The 13,871-nt window shown below is 44.7% G+C and overlaps 1 long non-coding RNA gene across 1 annotated transcript in view; it reads right to left on the reverse strand.

Moving 5' to 3' along the window:
- The window catches only part of LOC140906669 (uncharacterized), a 21,167-nt gene continuing 7,296 nt past the window's right edge, over positions 1-13,871 (reverse strand). Inside the window, exons 3-4 of the long non-coding RNA XR_012157198.1 lie at positions 5,821-5,965; positions 1-519 (exon numbers count right to left, since the gene is read on the reverse strand). This is a non-coding gene — a long non-coding RNA (uncharacterized LOC140906669). The remainder of the gene's footprint in view (positions 520-5,820; positions 5,966-13,871) is intronic.

Genomic DNA, 13,871 nt, shown 5'->3' on the forward strand with positions numbered 1-13,871 from the left:
CATTTATTGAAGATACAACAATTAGCATATGCATTCAATTAACCTCCCCCCAACACACACAGTCCACCAGTCGATGTTATAGTTACCAGTCCAGAGTTTGGATTAACCTAGTGGCCAGCTAGCTGATCACTGGTAGGGAGGAGCCGGGTTCCGTCAGTCACAACACGATGTTCTGGGGAAGTCTTGGCAGGATGAACCCAAAGATTCATGGCAAGGCACACTGTTTATATAGTGATTTTTCTTCATTGGGACCAATAAGTTTTGCACCATCATGCTGTAATAAATTGTTGTTTGACAAGTGCTTGTTTTTTTAAATTGTCCTTATTTTTTATTACAGCTATTTTGTCCTCATTGATAGGTGCCTGTCTCATTTTTAGAGTCGTTAATTTGCTCTCCTCTGACATTTCAATAGGGGCGTGTTGCAGCCTCCTGGCGCCCTTGCGTCTGTTTCTGGTTCCTCCCTCGTACGTCTGGCTCAGTGATGACCTTTACACTTATCTCTTAACACATACATTCCTCCTTCACACACAAAACAAAATTAATTTACACAGAACGTTTTGAACAGGAACATCAAATTGCAATGCAAAAGAAAAACAATCATTGCGTTCTTTTACTTATTATAAAATGCTAAATTGGTGACCCTTTAAGGTCTGTCACTGCCGTTGAAATTAGCACAGACACAGATTCTGGTTGATGCATTTTTACCAAATGGCCTATTAGGCCATTCCTTTTTGCCATTCAAAAAGGGTGGCTGGCAGAATATGATCAAATCATACAGCAATACATGCTACATTATTATCTCATTTATTCTTCATTTTAAATTATACAAAATACAAACATAAAATCCTACTACTACACAGAGACTTGACTTAAGCCAGCAGTTTATTCCATCACTGCTACAAGCCTGAACCAAAAACTTTGCAGTTACTGTATGTATTTGATTCCTTTAACCTATTTTAACTCTCACCTTTCTCTCTTTCTTTTTGTAAATAAACCTTTAGACTTTAGATACTAAAGGATTGGCAACAGCGTGGTTATTGGGTAAGATCTGAGTTGTATATTGACCTGGGTCTGTGGCTGATCCTTTGGGATCAGAAGAACCTTTTTTGTTTGATGAAATTGATTTTAAAGAACCACTCATCTTTAAATCTAGTGTTTTTGGGATGACACAAGCACTGGAATACCCAAGGAAACTGCTTTTATGACTTCTTGTTATCCAGTGTGGTGAGACAGAAGTTTACTTTTGTTGCTGGTTTGGTATATCTCATGGGAGAATAACCACAAGTTTTGGGGTGTGTCTGCCCTGTTTTTCAGCAGTTTGTCCTGAATTTGGTATTCTCCGTTGTAACCCACAGGGACACGGTTAAACCCCCTACCAAAAATGAACAGCGTCCTGCACACCACCACCCCTGCCCAGCACCTCCCCACCCACAGCCCCACCACAACTGCTCCCCACAGAACCCCCCACTCCCTAGTTTCCCAACACACACAGATTTTCCCCTCCCCCACTACCCATTGCTCTTCCCCACAGCCCCACCACAACTACACAGTGCCCCATACAGACCCCAACTGCCCAACGCCCTGACACACACAGATCTTCCCCACTGCCCAGTGACCCCCCACAGCCTAGCACCCCAAAATACACAAACCTCCCCCCCTGCCAGCACCCACCCCCGCCCAGACCTCCCAGACACTCACTCCCCCACGCCCTGATTCCTTCCCTGGCCGCAATCACTTGCACTGCTGGGAGGTAAGGTGACTGTCAGCTGGGCTGAGTGAGCAGCGCAGGCAGGAGTGGAACTGGGATCATGCCCCCCTGCCCTGTGGCTTCTGCCAGGGGCTGGAGCCAGGGTCTTGTGCCCCTGTCCCGTGGCTTCTGCCGTGGCCATGAGCCCCTGCCCCGTGGCTTGTGACAGGGGCTGCAGCAGGGGCCATATGCCCCCATCGCAGCTTCCTAGGGCTGGGCACCCCACTCCCCATGGCTCCGGTCAGGATTGTGCACCTGTGGCTGCTCCCCCCCAATGTGTGCTGATATTTTACTCTTGTGATCTTGCTCACCTAAATCCCATCAAATATACAATTTGAGCTCCTACCTGGCCCTAGCCAAGAAAATGTATGATGTCACTTTATGTAGGCTTTTCAGTAATAGAAGGCTCTGGATTCCCCTGAAATGTAATTATATGATGCATTTCAGAAGCAAAGTTCTGTCCTCTGGCTCTATATACTTTCCTCTTAATAATGCATCCCACTGCATCTTTTCTTTGAAATGAATTCCTAAGGGTCCACTCTGTCACTGAAAATCCCTGTTGAAAACTCTCACCCCAACATAGAGACTAAAATTTAGTGCTACTTGGGGACACCATAAATTCTAAAGCTGAACCTAGGGAAATAAAATGTAGAAAAAATAAACCTGTTCTGTGGGAAAGAAATATGGAGCCTCTTCTTGGTGTTGAACCTTGTCGTGTGTTTGCTTAGTACACTGGGAACTTTAATTATACAGTATAAACACTCAGGCATGTTTTACACCTCTCTTTTACTACAAATAAAACATTCATTCACTGAATCATTTAACACAAGTTTTATTTTTCAGGTTATTTCACAGGGTAAAATAACCCTTAAAAATACATTTGTTCAAAAAAAATTGCCTCAGCTCCAAGTGTTGTAAAAGGAATACTTGAAAAGTCACAAATGGTATAAAATAAAAACAAAGAGCTTTAGTGTGTGAACCAGATCTACATACGAGGACTAAGTACTGCATGAAACTCCTAGGAAGTCAATAGGACACCAGTGGGAATAATATGAGTTTGCAGGATCAGCCTCCAAGTATTACACCTATGTTATATTCATTAACAAACTATTGGCCCTATGCTCTTCTTGGCTACAGCTGAGGATCTGGACCACGGTGTTCTGTGTTCCTAGGATAAGGAGGCAAGGAAATGAGCAAGCAAGCTCATGTGTCTCACTGAGAACATCCCACATTGCACATCACTCTCCTTGTCATTAATTGGTATTTACTCTAAGACAGTCTTTAAAGTATCCCCTGACTGATGAAGAAGGATCAGGTTGTGTTTTTCAATAAATCGTTTACAATCTGACTCACTGAATTCTCCCCCACTAATACTGTCTCTACTTGGCTGCTGTGGACGTTCACCATGACTCATTTGAAGCATGAGAATACTACAAATAAAAAATTGAAGTAAACCAGACAAGCCCTTTTCTACAGCACATGTTGCTATACCAATTTTATGGATGTGCAGCTAGAAGAATAGAGGAACCATATTTTCTGATATGGAAACAAAATGCATATGCAGTTACCTTTGGGTGTGCAGTTTTAACATACAGACTTCAGTATCTATGTGACTTTCCCAAGGTCACATCAATGCAGAATCAGAGGTAGACAAATGGGAATTTCATGACTAGGCCTGTGGACCTCACTATCCCCCATACAGCATTGCTCTATGTTTAGAGCTCTCAAACCCCAGTGACTTCAGTGGGAGTTGAAGGTGCTCAGAACTTCACAGCATCAGGCCTCATGTGAACAAAGTTCACTTGATACTATACTCATATACAGTTCTCTGAAAATGTCTGATCTAATCTTCCCAACCCATCATTTGCCATGTAAATATTTTATCTGACATTTAAATTTTATTATTTTTACTGTGGATCATCTGGATCACAAGATGAATCGATCCTATTGCTTAAAATATCATTGATCCCATCACGCACTATGTTTGTTTTCCAAAGCATTGGCAATCAATAGTATTCATTGATCATTGGCTGAAAATACAAACATATGTAAAATTAATTTGAGCTGGGGATGGGGCACTTAAACATGAACCCTATAATCTTTTGCTGGAACCAGTCAGCTGACCAGCAGCAATGTTGATTTGATTGTATAAATAGTGATATCGTTAGGGCAGGTTCTCAAGTTTTTCCACTTCAGGAGCCCCCCGAATTCCCTTTCCTCGTAGCTCGGTTCTAGCTCAGGCCCCCTCCCATGTAACAATATGATAAGAACAAAGTGGCCATGACCCTCAGGTTGAGAAATAAAAACAAGCTGATGATAATGAAAGCACTGCTTTTCCAAACAATAGGCCTATTCCTATTCTCACTGATTTCAGTGGGAATAGGATTAGGTCCTATCATTGCAAAATTATGTCCGAGTGCAGTAATTCAGTGTTTATTTATTCTAATATTGTAATGGGGTAGTCTGTCCCTTAAGGGTAGTGGTGCCTAATGGTCAACCCATCCTGGCATGTGGGATGACTCTTCAAGAGGTTGAAAGGTCTGATTTTATATAGATAAGGACCTGGGAGAGAGGAAGTGGTTCCGGAATGGGTTTGGGAGGAAATTCTGTCATGGTTTCTTTCTGCCAGGAGCCTGGCAGAGAGGGCAGTGAAAGGGTCCCCTCGCATCCAACCAATTAGGGATGAACTGGAAAAAGGGGACTAGCATAAAGGCTGCCTCCTCTCTTAGAGCAGAGTAGACACCAGCAGGGAAAGGCTAACCTGCTAGGCAGCCTGAAGTCTGATAAAGGAAAAGCGGGCCAGCTGAAGGAGAAGTTGGCAAAGCTCTTACTGCTGGCTAAAACACAACTCAGCTCCAGAGAGGAGAGGTGATGGCTCCTTAAGGACAATCATAAAATCTGACAAACAGTATCAGAGAAGAGAGCTGAAGAGACTCCTGTTTAAGGAGACAGTGAGGGGACTAACTAACTACATCCCAATTCCAGACAGGACAGCTGGTGATTGCTGCCTAAGGAAGGACTGAAAGATATAACCCAGAGAAGGAACTGAGAAGGGTTCCAGAAATAGAGCCTCTTTATAGGCACAGGAAAGAAGAGTCTCTGGAAGGAAGGAGCTAGAGACTGCATGTTGGATGAAGCCAGAGTTGAAGAATGTCCCTGGGTGTCGCTGAGTAAACTCAAATTTATGTTTATGGCTCTTGTTAATAAATGAGACCCTTGGAAAAGGGGTGCTCTTTGATTAAAAGGATCTGCCTGGACTTGTTTATAAGTAGGGTGAAGGGAGGCTGGGCTCACCTGGGGTACTAGTTACTAAAAAGGGGGTGCACTGGGGTAACCTGCATGCCCTCACAGATACATATGAAACATACAATGCTTTTGAGGGACATAACTAGGTTGTCTGAAGTTTGCTCTTCCAAAAACACATCACAACATGCATACTTATAGTTGTGTTGGATTTAGACTAGCTGTACCAGTGGCCTATCGAGGTTCAACAGTGGTTGTTCAACACACTAAACGGAAGTTGTTTTTATCTTGCAGAACATAACATGAGGAAATATAATGCAATCTCCTCCATCAAACGTATGCAAATTGGGAGGTGGAGATGGGTACAACAGGGATCTTGCCTTTTATTCTCCTGTAGACTATTTTCCACATAGCAAACAGGAACAAATTAATATGTTGCATTAGTTTACAACCATGTGATCTACTTGTAAAGATGGATAAACAATTAGTGTTTGCTGAAAAGGACAGGAAACATTGCACATTGCAAACCTGGTTAATCCATACTTTGTTAGGGCCTGATTCTCCATTGCCTTCCACTTTCTGTCTTTATTTATAACTGAATGGGATGGGTGTAAAATGCTACCAAATCAGGGGCAAAGCAGTGAAAAACCATGCCTTGAGCCCCACAGAAATTACATGCTGTATCAGCTGTTGACTTTAAAATCAAACACTATTGGAATTTGCAACTGCAAGTCTTGCACCACAGCAGCAGAAGCAATAATACCAAAGGTAAGGGTTACATAATTAAACTCAAAGCAAATGAATGTCCATAAATACACAAATTCACCCACCTGATTCTGCTTGTTTATTTTGCTCTTGGTTTTTCAGTTGCTGTCAGCCCCAGAAAACCTGAGTTAGCATCTTTATTGTTTGCGGGCTTGCACAGTGAAAATCTTGACAAACTGCAAAAGCAGCAGAGAGTTCTGAGCATGGGTCCTGGGGTGTACATTAAAGAGAGCCATATTGAGCACACAGTCATAAACATGAGTTGTATATGCACAGATGCAAAGGATAATGAGAAACTTGCTGAGAGGTTCGTGCTTAGTCTTTCTTACTTTTCATCACTACCCATGTTTTCTGGAAAACATAGCTCTTGAATGAAAACCCTATCATATTAATTAGATAAAAACTAAACAAAGGAACTGACTGCAGGATAGCCACCAAAGGAATTTGTTTTGTCTGAAAGGTACAAATGAGGCGCCAGCTTCTTCCGGACCTCGGCGGCTCAAACCCCAGCCCTGCCCCAAGCCCCGCCCCTTCTCCCAAACCCCCAGCCCCACCCCACCTGTTTTCACACAGTTTCGCTCCCTCCCCTGAGCATGCCCCATCTAAGCGCCTCCTCCTCCCTCCTAGTGCCTGCTGCAAAACTGCTGATTGTGGCAGGCAGGAGGCCCTGTGTGGGGAGGAGGAGGAGTTGACCGGCAGGGCCACCAGGAGGCACGGGGGGTGGAGGGGAGGTGGCTGCACCCACTAATATTTTTCAGCCCTGGAGCACCCACGGAGTTGGCACCTATGGCTGGGCTCATATGAAATTGGAGCCTGATGTCTTTTACAGAACAGATAGCAGCTGTGCAAGTTTCCCCACATTGCCTCACCAGCTTATCTCAGCCCTCAACTGGAAGGACAGCCTCTAGAACTGAGAAATAAGACTAGATGTGGCTGGATTGCTGCACCTTCTTGCAATAAACGGTATGGTCAGGGCATTAGTTTCTCTTCTGATTCAGTCCTTCACTGAGACTGCCAAGTAATGGTTTCTGTAATAGGTTCACCCATCCACTAGGACCTGGACTGAAACCACCAATTCATTTTACATAAAGGCCACAACAACTGATCTAGACTAGATTTTAAATCAGAGACTTAGATTATTTCTTCACTGGGGGTGGGTGGGGAGGGAGGTGTGCTTTTTGCACAGCTGAGCAAATAACGTTTTTTTCCCCAGTTTTGATAGCTGAACCAAAAAAAAAAAAAGAAGTCATTCATTTCACACCAAAACCCAGCTTTTTGATTTTTCTGGCTTAAGCGGAAAAATAAATAAATAACCAACCAAGTTGATTCAAATGGATATTTTAAAAACCAGATTTTGAAACAAAATGGTTTGTTTTAACAATATCAAAATAAAACATTTCAACTTTTTTGAAAAAGTTTTCCGCATTTTTGATTGGGCTGAAACTCTCTGCTAAATTTGATCTGAATTTGCAAATAGTTATGATCCCCCCAGAACTGCATTTTTGGGTGACTTTACTCTTTGTCAAAAAAGACCTTGTCCAGCCTCTCACATAGAGATAATTAATGTGCATTAGCTATCTCACTATAAAATCCTGAGGGAAAAAGGTTCTGTCGTTTTTACCACAATGTAGCTAGATAAGGTCAACACTATGCCCTGCCTGCAGTTGACCTCACTTCACTATATCACATAGTGAAAGATTTTTAAGAGTCTTTTACCAATCTGTTGAGTCATTCATTTTCTCCTCCAGAAAGTATGTTAAGCTTCAAGGCCCAGTGCAATAGTAAAATTTGTTGAAGTTTTAAAGCCAATGGCCTGTGGGTGAAGGAACACAGCAAGGTTAGATGATATGGTCGCATAGGTGCTGGAACTAGGGGTGCTGCCGTATTCCCTGGCTGGAAGTAGTAATAATAACCCAAACATATGGTTTCCACCTTCAGTGCCCCCCTATAAAAATTGTTCCAGCACCACTGTATGGTTGTTAAAAAGTGCCAGTGACCAGTCTACCACTGGTGGAGTGACACAGGAAGTAGAACACTTGGAAATGTGAAGGCAGAGTGGAGAGAGCAGTGGCTGCTGGCCGGGTGCCCAGCTCTGAAGGCAGTGCCCCTTCCAGTAGCAGTGCTGGAGTAAGCCTGGGTGGGGGGCCCCAAGAGAAGCCCTTGGCCCATGTGCCCACCTACTGGGGCATGCCGTCCAGGGCAGGTGGAGAGTCCAGGGCTCCCCACAGCGGCCTAGATTCACCTGTTCCAGCCCGGGCTCCTGGGCCCCAGCTCCCACGGTCGCAGCTTCCCTAGCGTTCTGTCAGCCCCAGAGCTGGGTCCCACACTCAGGCAGCCATTACCAGCTGGGAACAGTCGAAGGGCAGTGTGGAGCTGAGGAGCAGACACAGCCTGAGGCAATAGCAGGAGATGGAGGAGCACTACAGCTGCCTGCATCATGGCACCAGTCACTGCCAGCATAGCAGCCACCCTGCACTGCCTGGCTCCAGCTTCTGGCATCTGACCTGGTCATGGGGCAGTGCCTTGTGGGAGGAGGAGAGGAGGAGGTAAAGCCAGTACTCACCTGAGGAGCAAGGCATGGGGCCACAGAGAGGAGCTGGGCTCTGTGGCAGGATTTTACGCCTAGCCCTCCTCACATCTTGGAAGAGGCTTGCACTGACCCCTGCCCTTTAATGACCAGAGATTACTTGAACTTGAGGTTTAGGTGTCAGCTGAAAGATGGCACCTCCAGCAGCACAACACCCAAACACCATACTGAAGCATTAGTATGGTGCTGATTCAGGGGAAGAATTACACCTATTTACATTTTCTTCCTGCAGCACTCAATATTTCTTGGCAATACCAGAACTAACTCTCAACTCAATCTTGCTTAGCTTATAGGATCTGATGATAGACAATGTATTTTTTTTTCATGAGTAAGGCTGTGATCCTGCAAAGAGCTCTGCATGGGAAGATACTGCACCCTATAGGAACCCCCATGATTTGACAGTAAGTTCTTCACTTCAGTAGAGGCTCTGTGTGGGTGCAGAAGTCTTCTTATACTGAGCTCATTGCTACACTGAAGCTTAACCGTGATAACTCTCTGGAGCAAACCCAGCTGCTTATTGACAAAGGGCTCCAGTAATAATGGAAAAACCTTCAGTGAGATGTACCATTTTACCAGCACTTAGCTTTATACCTTTCGTAGGTAAATTGGTAAAATGTTTTTCCAAGCAATTTATCCATCTTTGGGAACATGCTACATTTGAAGCAGGAGGTTTGAAAGTTCAGCACCTTTTTAGTGCTGTGATCAATAACAAAAACAAGCCAACAACATAAATGTCTTCTTGAAAGATGAACGCCCCCCTCAAAAGCAAGCCATACAAAAAGACTCTCTGCATCACCCCTCCCCTCATAATATTCCCCCTTGCTCTCCTATCTCAACAACTGCATTGATTTGAGTCAAATGTAAGCTGCTGGGCAAAACTCCAGGACCTATGAGTCAAACATTCTTTGCTGGCTCTAGCAGTGAGCCACTGTGGCAGGTTAGGTAAGGCAGTTAGTGTTGATTTTCAGAGACCCTGAACACCTGCCACTCCCACTGACTGCAGCTGAAGTTGTGGGTGCTCAGCACCTTTGAAAATTAAACTCTTAAGCCTGATCCTGTAGACATATGTGTGCTTAACATTCAGCATGTACATAAGTGTCTGAGGCTCAATTAACACCTGCTAACTCTATCTTGGGTTTTATACCATGCCCAGCAGCCAGTACTTCCCATGTAACATGGAGAAGTCCCCATTGGACTTCATGGAGTTTTCTGCTCTTCTCACTTTCTTGATTTAAAGGCTTTCCTTTGGATATACCTCTAATTTTCACCTCTTCTGCTTGCTAACCTGCCCTGTACCTCATTATTCTGGTTTCTATTTGTGATTTGTATTGAAGCAATGCTTAATAGTTCTGATTAGGATGCAACTGCACTAGGTACTGTGCAAACGCAAGAGACTGAAATCCCTTCAATTGACTTCAATAAGTCCAGGATCCCATGAGGCTAGGATCCTTATTTGTTGGTTTCTTATTCAAAGGCCAAAATAATAATAAAAATAATTAATTGGTGTACATTTAATTTTTAGAAATCTCAAACCAAACCCTAGATTGAGCTTTAAAACACTATATAGTCATGCTTTTAAGGATACACTTTTCTGAGATGCAAGCAAGACCCCAGTCTCACATGATGGAATTGTCTCTTAATTTGAAAAAGTAATATATTTGATGATGCGTAAATGACAAAAATACCTTTTGGATCACATCTAAAATGAAACATCTGTGCAACTATTGAACCATTCTGAAGACTCCAGAGAGCATGTCACACCCTGACCTGTAGATTCATTTCTGTGCAAAATGTGTCACACAACCCCAATGTGCCCCACCACTCTCCCCACATTTTGCAAGTGATCTTCAATAAGGAACTGTGGTTTCAACCCACATAAATGACAAGAAACTTTTCAGTCACCCCAAGCGACACATCCCTGCCAAATTTAGACTGTGGTGAAGAGACCTGGATATGCCACTCCCCGATCCAAAGCTTAGTTTCTTCCATCTCCTCCCCACTTATGTTTTGGGAATGGTTCATGAATAAGCAACTGTCATAAATATAAAGGGAAGGGTAAACCCCTTTGAAATCCCTCCTGGCCAGGGGAAAGCTCCTCTCACCTGTAAAGGGTTAAGAAGCTAAAGGTAACCTCGCTGGCACCTGACCAAAATGACCAATGAGGAGACAAGATACTTTCAAAAGCTGGGAGGAGGGAGAGAAACAAAGGGTCTGGGTCTGTCTGTAGTCGTCTTGGCCAGGGACAGAACAGGAATGGAGTCTTAGAACTTGTAGTAAGTAATCTAGCTAGGTATGTGTTAGATTATGATTTCTTTAAATGGCTGAGAAAAGAATTGTGCTGAATAGAATAACTATTTCTGTCTGTGTATCTTTTTTGTAACTTAAGGTTTTGCCTAGAGGGGTTCTCTATGTTTTTGAATCTAATTACCCTGTAAGATATCTACCATCCTGATTTTACAGGGGGGATTTCTTTATTTCTATTTACTTCTATTTTTTATTAAAAGTCTTCTTGTAAAACACTGAATGCTTTTTTCATTGTTCTCAGATCCAAGGGTTTGGGTCTGTGGTCACCTATGCAAATTGGTGAGGCTTTTTATCCAACATTTCCCAGGAAAGGGGGGGTGCAAGTGTTGGGAGGATTGTTCATTGTTCTTAAGATCCAAGGGTCTGGGTCTGTAGTCACCTAGGCAAATTGGTGAGGCTTTTTACCAAACCTTGTCCAGGAAGTGGGGTGCAAGGTTTTGGGAAGTATTTTGGGGGGAAGGACGCGTCCAAACAGCTCTTCCCCAGTAACCAGTATTAGTTTGGTGGTGGTAGCGGCCAGTCCAAGGATAACGGATGTAATATTTTGTACCTTGGGGAAGTTTTGACCTAAGCTGGTAAAGATAAGCTTAGGAGGGTTTTCATGCAGGTCCCCACATCTGTACCCTAGAGTTCAGAGTGGGGGAGGAACCGTGACATGGTGGCACAGTGGTGGGATTAACCTGAAATCATTTTGAGATCCAGTTGAGATTTTTTGAACTAGAAATACAGATTTTAAAAAGGAATTTTTAGGAAGTCCAGAAAGCAGCTTTGAAACTGAAAGCAGCTTGGTTTCTCTCTGCTTTGTGGCCAAGCAGAGACAAAAGGGGATTATCTTGTGAATTGCAGGTTTTCTTTGCCTGGAGGCAGGGTACTTAACTCCTGCAGGGAAATTCACAGTCTTCCAACCCAGAGGTTTTTTTTTTCTTTTCTTCCTAAAAGTAAATAGGGGGTGTGTGCTCTACCCATTTGCCTGGAGACAAAAGTGGCAGGGTTTCTTTTTTTGGATTTTGATTTTTTTTTTGTTTTACAAGGAGCACAGGTTTGAAAAGAAATTTTTTTTTCTTTGGGCTGGGTAAGCAGGTTTCCAAGTAGTTGGAGGTTTTTTGCTTTAATTTGGGCCCAGAGCAGAGACAAGGGAATTGTCTTTTTCTGTAGGCTGACAATCACTATCAGAGAATAGGTATTCTATTCCAGCACAGCAAAATTTTACAGCCAAGTTTTGTTTGTTTATTTCTAAACCTCGGGTGTAAAGTTAGTAAAAAACAGAGAGGTTAGATGGCCAAGTCCTCTGCTCGACTACAGCTGGAATTAGCCAAATTTCAGGCTGAGGAAAAACAAAGGGAACATGAAAGACAGATAGAACTCATGCGGCTGGAGAAGGAGGTACAGGAGGCTGCCCACAAGAGGGAAATGGAGGCAAGGAAGCATGTGGAGGAGATGGAGAGGATAAAGGCCCAGCAGAATATACCAACAAACCCTAGCAATCCTTCTCCAGGTACCACTTCCCATCCCAGAAAGTTCCCCACCTACAAGGCAGGTGATGATACTGAGGCCTTCTTAGAAAACTTCGAAAGGGCCTGCCTTGGGTACAACATCTCTACTGACCAATACATGGTAGAGCTGAGGCCGCAGCTCAGTGGACCCTTAGCTGAGGTGGCAGCTGAAATGCCTAAAGTTCATGAACAAGTATGAACTGTTTAAATCCAAGGCGAGAGTCAGAATGGGGATAACACCCGAGCAGTCTCGTCGGAGGTTCCGAGCCCTAAGGTGGAAACCAGACATGTCATTTACCCGACATGCCTACCACATTGTGAAACATTGGGATGCCTGGATATCAGGAGCAAGTGTTGAATCTCCAGAAAATTTGCCCTTCCTAATGCAAATGGAACAATTCTTAGAGGGTGTTCCTGAGGAAATAGAAAGATACATCCTAGATGGGAAACCCAAAACTGTAATCGAGGCAGGAGAGATTGGAGCCAGATGGGTGGAGGTGGCAGAGAAGAAGAAAACTGGTCGCAGTTGGAGCGGAGACCAGAAGGGACCACCCCAGACCACACCCTATTACCGGGGGCCGCCCAAAGCCCCACCTACCTCCCAAAGAACCCTCCAGACCCCTTATCGTCCCACCACCCCGTTCTCCAGCAACCCACCTCGCCCCGGTGACCCGTCAGCTGGACGATGTTTTAAATGTAACGAGCTGGGGCATGTAAAGGCCAACTGCCCCAAGAACCCCAACAGATTACAGTTCATTGCACTGGAATCACACCAGAGGTCCACAGGCCCAGATACCTCCCAGATACCCTTGGAGCGGAGGGAAACTGTGAGTGTGGGCGGGAAGAAGGTCACCGCGTGGAGGGACACCGGAGCACAAGTGTCAGCTATCCATGCTTCCTTAGTGGACCCCAATTTAATCAACCCAGAGATCCAAGTGACGATTCAACCCTTCAAGTCCAACTCTTTCAATTTGCCTACAGCCAAGTTGCCTGTCCAGTACAAGGGCTGGTCAGGAATGTGGACTTTTGCAGTCTATGATGATTATCCCATCCCCATGCTGTTGGGGGAAGACTTGGCCAATCATGTGAAGCAGGCCAAGAGGGTGGGAATGGTCACCCGCAGCCAGGCTAAACAAGCCATGAGGCCTAGCTCTGTTCCGGAAACTTCTATCAGGGCCCGGTCAGAGGTGATGGACCCGGACCCCAGGCCAATGTCTGCAACAGCAGTAGTGGATCCAGTCCCAGAGACCCAGACGGAACCAGTCCCAGAACCGGAACCAGCCGAACAACCAACACCAGACCCCGTGCCAGCACTGAATCCAGTACTTGCAACCTCAACACCAGAGGGCCCCACCGAACCTGAACTGGCAGCAGCCGATAACCCTACACAAGAGGCTCAGCCGGAGCCTGAATCCCAAAATAGTGCACCAGCGGAGAGCGGTTCACAGTCAACAGAAACAGCTCCATCCCCTATATCGCTTCCAGAGGGACCAAGCCTATGTCCCCAATCCAATGAGGAACTGATGTCTCCAGCATCAAGGGAACAGTTCCAGACCGAACAGGAAGCAGATGAAAGCCTCCAGAGAGCATGGACGGCGGCACGGAGCAACCCACCGCCTCTCAGCTCTTCTAATCGATCCAGGTTTGTGGTAGAAAGAGGACTTTTATACAAGGAAACTCTTTCTGGGGGACACCAGGAAGACTGGCATCCTCAGAGACAGTTGGTAGTTCC

This window comes from Lepidochelys kempii, chromosome 2 (genome assembly GCF_965140285.1).
Source record: "Lepidochelys kempii isolate rLepKem1 chromosome 2, rLepKem1.hap1, whole genome shotgun sequence".
NCBI lineage: Eukaryota > Metazoa > Chordata > Testudines > Cheloniidae > Lepidochelys > Lepidochelys kempii.